This window comes from Aulonocara stuartgranti, assembly GCF_965226115.1.
Source record: "Aulonocara stuartgranti genome assembly, chromosome: 1".
NCBI classification, from domain to species: Eukaryota; Metazoa; Chordata; class Actinopteri; order Cichliformes; family Cichlidae; genus Aulonocara; species Aulonocara stuartgranti.
The window spans coordinates 40,690,407-40,696,406 of record NC_138939.1 but is presented as its reverse complement, the minus strand read 5'-3'; the positions used below and the strand labels follow the sequence as shown (position 1 = coordinate 40,696,406).

The 6,000-nt window shown below is 41.0% G+C and overlaps 1 protein-coding gene across 3 annotated transcripts in view; it reads left to right on the top strand.

Annotated features, from left to right (window-relative positions):
• The first annotated feature begins 580 nt into the window (after positions 1-580).
• The window catches only part of cemip (cell migration inducing hyaluronidase 1), a 156,770-nt gene continuing 151,350 nt past the window's right edge, over positions 581-6,000 (top strand). Inside the window, exon 1 of one of the 3 annotated variants that reach the window (XM_082530610.1) lies at positions 581-702. The gene's annotated coding sequence lies outside the window, so the exon portion shown is untranslated. Of the gene's footprint in view, positions 707-765; positions 967-6,000 lie in introns of those variants that run through there. The other 2 variants (XM_082530611.1, XM_082530612.1) reach the window with 2 other exon arrangements.

Genomic DNA, 6,000 nt, shown 5'->3' with positions numbered 1-6,000 from the left:
AATGTGGATGGGTGAATTCAGTCCTTATATCATATTATTATATTATTGTTGTATTATGACTTTTATTTTGATACTATGTGAAGTTATTTCATTTAACATTTTACATTTAAAGATCTTTACACAGCTTATTTTTGATGTATTTTCCCAGTAACTTGGAGGAAGTGTTCTGAAGTTTGCAGATAGACCTAATCATGCAAGTCCTCTCTGTGGTGTGAAGCACAGTTATGAACATTTTATTACTTTTTACTGCGGTCTTAAAATCACCTAAACGGACACACAGTATCTCCTGATGATGATTTCTGGCAGTACAGAGAAGGCTTTCAAACAAATTGACATCTTACAACAAATAAATGTACGAGTTCGTGGCCTGTGCGTTTTATTATATATGTTTTCATTTATTTATAGACTTTTTCCTAATACCCTTTTTTCCACATCAGTTTAAAAATCCTGGCAACATCCATGCACAGCGCTTCCAAACAGACAAAAATGTAAACATGGTTCCAAATTTCTTTCTCTTTCTCTCTCTGTCACCCACCCACACGCACAGTGGGCGTGTCGTTCTTCCAGCTGGAGTAAATAGAGGCGGCTCTGCAGCATGCGCTCGGACAGGGACACCGGCTGACACATGAGCGCTCCCTCCATCACTGCTCTGCTCCACCCTGCGCCTTTGCGGACTCTGGGACGAGACACGGATTGTATGAGGTAGGTAGGTGTGTCTACGGATTCTTTAACCTCTCTCTCTGGGCGTGGGCGAGCTGTACATGGTGAGGTTGTGGTGAGGGGTTATGTATTTGTTGGTCACGGCGATCCACAGGTGTGCAGGGAAAAACATGCGTGTGAATGTGTTTTAAGTGCGCTTATCGCGTGTTACCGAGGAGATCGCAGTTCACCAGGTGGACTCAGCAGCGGGTCCGGGCAGGTTTGCTGAACGCACGTTGCCCGTCCTGCCACGACTTGCGGGCAAAGGTAAGCACTCCCGAACACTTGGTGCTGATTGGACCGCGCAGCATTCGGCACACGCCTGATAACTTGCCCACCAAACAGCCCGCGCCAGCTGCGTGCAGCTGTAAGCCGCAGGCTGAAACTGTGAGAGTACAAATGCTGGCCGTGATGTGGTGAGCACCTTTCTGAACGCAGCCGGGCTTAGAGAGGTCCTCTGTGGCGGCTGCGCCTTCAGATGCTGCCAGGAGCATCTCTTCATTTGTGGGCAGCATCTATAAAATATAACCTGAGCTCAAGAGTGTGACAGTACGTCTGTCTGAGAATGTTACAAGCTCAGCCACAAATAGAGCAAAAAAACCCCCTTTGAGCACGTTTTACTCCCGCGCTGCTGTTCACCACCAGAGGAAGCAAGCGGAGTCTGCTCTGCACTCTGCTCCAACAGGTAGTGACCATCATCCTACATAATCTCCGGGCGGTAGCTGAGTAGTAGTTTAAAGTTTAAACTTCTCAAACACAGCTCCCCAAAGCTTCTGTCTATGCATGCACTCAACAACTGTTTGTAACATTCTCTGTCAGACCACATTAACGGGTGAGACAAAAGAATGTGAAACAAATTGATGGAACGGTTGGATGCAATATTCCGCTACCACCTGCAGGTGGTGGTCATGCACATTTGCTAGCCATCATTGAGAAAACAAAACAAACAAAAAAAGGGAGAAAAAAATTAGAGGAAAAATTTACTGCCATCTCCCAAACTGATGTGTAACACTAAGATTTTCTGCTGCTGGATTAGCAGGAGAAACGTGCAAAAGCCTTTCATGCGTGGAACTCCACAGCCAGCGCTAGCTGTAGTATAACTATAGTGAGCATAGCCAAACAGTTCCGAGTATTAAATTGGGTTTTTGTTTAACATAGAGTGTATTGCATTAAGAAGTTAAATGACTCGGGTAAGTGTTTGATGTCTTGGATATACACAAACACAAATTTAAGACAAATGGGTCATCTAAGCCAGGCGGTGCATCATTTCAGAGTAAGCTCAGATCTCAAAACCTAATGCAAATATCAATATGTAACTGTGTTTTTTAGTTGTTCCTAGTTAGCTCACTTTTGTTTAGAGCCTGTAACAAAATGAGATTAAACTAATTTCAGTTTAAAACCATGTTAATGACACCGTACTATTGCACTGTCTTCATGTCAGCATTTTGACATACAAATAATTATTACTTGAGCATGTGTCTGTACTGCCTTCTTTAAATCTTGATAAGTGTTTCTGCTACAAAATGTGCAAGTCATTTGGAACATGTGCTTGGCCTGATGGAGTGATGATGCTGCAGAGCTGTCTGTGGCTCACTGCTGTCTTATCGTGGTGCTGTTCAACTTGTCATCACCACGGCATCCTCTCTGGACAACAATTAATTCGATATACATATACAAAACCACAGTTTACATTCATATGTACAATATGTAGCATTCTTGTCAAAATCATTTGGTTCTGAGTGGCCTGCTCTTACAAAAATGGTTATGCAACTAACTGAGACTGACTAAAGTGCTAGCAAAAAGAGACTCAGGCTGGGGTGGTTGTCAGAATATCAGCAGAGAATATGAAGGCGTGTAGAAAATCTTGAACATAAATGAGCTGAGTGGGAGAGATGAGTGCTGGGCTGTGCAGCTGGAGTTAGGAGCACGGGTTACACGAGTGAAGGTGTAAGCCTGTGGAATTTCCTTTCATCTATAGCTGACTTGCAAATGTACAAGCTGTTGCAAGATCTGGTGTTTGTCTGTGTGTGTCTGTGCTGTCAGAGAGCTTCTTCTTATTCTAGACTTGCATCACTTCTGAATCGGCAGCTGCTCTGATGTGTCTGATCCTCAGGGACTGGTCTGGGATCAGCTGCTGCGGCTTGGTCTATCAAAGACTAATATTTCATTGCAGTGACTTTCTGTTGGGAATGAGGAAGAAGTAATTTGGTCTAATCCACTGTTTTGTTTATTCCCACCACCAACTCATTTCTAACAGACACTCTGTGGTTTTGTACTATCTGACCAGCTTCTTTACTTTTGTTGTAATTACTGTGTTAAACTAGAGGCGTTTGTCACTTACATCAACATGTAATTTAAGCCTCAAAGAACTGATACAGTTGTTCTTTGCTCAAGAAATGCTGCTGCTTCTAGTCAAGCGGACACAGTGTGTGATGTGTTGAACGTAGGAGTATGGTCTGATAGCTGAAGTGTTGTATTGTTTGTACATTGTCATAGGTTAAAAAAGAAACGTTTTCTAAAGGTTGGCTAATGTTGGGGTGGTAAAGGGTGGTATTTACCCCAAACCACAGGTGAAAACATCTATAGGGTGAATCAAAAAGAATCATCTGTTTTCTTAAAGTAATGTACACGTGAAACCTGTGATAAATTTTAAAATACAAAACTTGAAATGTTTACAAGTGCTCAGTGTGTTAGCCTCTGGACACAATTTGTTCCATGTCTCCATCAGTGCTGTTGTTATGCTACCCGCTGCCAACCACTTGAAACTTGCAAATCCCCTCTAACAGTACGTTTCGATCATTACCACTGAATGGCAGTAAAGAGCACATTGAAATCAAATCATTCCTTTTCATACACCCTGTATTTTTTGTGGTTCTTTTTCAGTATCACATAGCCACTGCCAATCAGATACTTGGTGGACTGAAACCTCACACTACTTTTATTGCCATCGATTTTGACAAGACCCCCCACATTGGGTAAAATGTAGCAGTAACTGACCATTTTTTACAGATTGCTGTAGACACTCATTGGACCTCTTTCCTGACCTCCTCTGTACATACTGACAAAGAATTTGAAAATTGAACCAAAAACGTTAAGATTGGATTTATCACTACATCAAACTTTTTGCCCTTTCCGCTGGCACCATTTCTGTTTCAGTCAGGTGTTGTTTCAGGGCTTTGCTGCGTCTTTTTTCCTGCCCTGTTTCTTAAGAAGATGAATTTTGGATGCTGCTCATTTGCTGTAGATACTAGAGCAGGGCGATATGGCCAAAAATATTTATCACGATATATATTTGAAAATTTGCGATAACGATATAACCGACGATATAATTGATGCGAGACAAAATACAACTCCACAACATTACTAGCGCAAAAAGACAACCTTCCATTTATATTCACTTAAACAAGAAGCTGGTTTTTATGTACATTAAAGCTTTATAAAAATGTAACAGTGCAAATGCAAATTCCTTGCTGAAAGTTTAACCAAAAGGCATTTCCACTAGAAATGGGCTGACATGTCCTGAGCATAACCATGTATAATATCCACTGAAGTTAAAAAGAGGTGCTTTGCAACATTAAACTGCAGTGTGCAGTACGCATTTTTCGGACCATAAGGTGCACGGGATTATAAGGCACATTAAGCGAAACAAAGCAGTCAGATAAATCAAACTTTATTAAACTCATTCTTCTTCCTTCCTCCACTTCTGTACCATTGATTCCTTAATGTTGAATTCTCTGGCAGCTGCTCTATTCCCATGTTGTTGCAGTATATTAATGACTAACCTCGTATTGTAGATGGATTATCTCAGTTGTTCTCCTGACTGAAGTTTGGTCCGTTTACAGCATCCTGCCATGCGATTGCATTTGTCTCTAACCATGAAGAACCTTCACGTTAACTTTTATAAGTGGAAAAGTGTTAGTGTTCGTCCTCCAGCTTCACTGTTTATGTTATGCTAACATAGCTGTGTCGCTAGCGATCACGTAGCACATCATTATATACCAGCTAGCCCAACTTCAGTAACCCTACAAACGTCACTGCTGTTTAGTTTCCTGTCTTCATTTATGTTGCAAGTGATAGCAGAGCTGTACGTTTGATTTTTTTCAGAAATCTCTCAGTCAGAACATGCTATATCATGCTTAGGTAACTAGCGAAACTAGCGAGCTAACTTCCGCTAGCTTCCTGCTAACTTCTAACTCCGTTAAATGTAATAACTTTTGTTTTCATGGATGCCTGGAAGTTAAACTTTATAGTTACACCTGGTAAAGCAGCAATGCTGATCGTTTTATTAAAGATGAAAGAATTTAGACAGTTTTTAACTCTAAGTGATGCTGCAGTGTTGTTTGACCTGAAGCATACGGAGTTTAGGACCCAGATTACTCCCAGATTTAAGAGCATCTTAGTCCGACAAATACGACAATAACAACGGCCGCTTGCATGTTCTGCAAAAAAATGTGCTTTGTTGTGTATCTGACGGACAAACACCAAACCAGTTCCACATCACGGAAGTTGCACCATTTTTACAAACCAATTCTGGATCATCTGTTTCACTCAACAATCGGCCATGTGCGTATGAAAACAAAGGCACTGCGCATGCGCGTTTTACTCCCATTCTATCGCGATATTTCATTTTCCTATCGTTGCCTAACATTATACCGGTATTACCGTGAACGGTATAATATGGCCCAGCCCTAGTAGATACATGCCAACAGTTTGTAGGTAGTAGCTCTTTGGGAATCACCTTCTTGGTGCAGCAGTAAGATTCAAGATTCATAGATTCAAATGAAGAAATGTAAACAAATTATGTTTTTTGTGACAGGCTGCTCGTGACAAAGTGCTTAAAAATACAATTTAAAATTGGTTCTTTGCTAAGTTGTTATGTGTGGACACGACACTGTTTCATTCTTTAGGATGTTAGGAGCCTTTTGTATTCTTCAGTGGTCAGTAATAAGTAGCAAACGAACAACAAAAGACATTCCTCTGAAAATGTTTAGATACAAGGACTGGACTAAATATGAGTGAAGTGGCAGATTATGTTTAGAAAGACCTTCAGAAAGCCTACAGACCTGTTAAAAGTACAAGACATCAGGCTGAAATGAGGGTAGCTTGAGTTCTTTTCCTAAACTAGCATTCGTTTCTCAGTGTTACCTGTATACAGCACACTGCTACAGTGGACACACTCAAATTTCAGATTTGGCTTTGTCAGCTCACAGTTCACCCACCAAAAATATTCTTTCCTACTTTCATTCGCTTCTGCTTTTCTGAGAAAAACAATCTTGTCTTTGAAAAAGTTTGCTTTTCTCT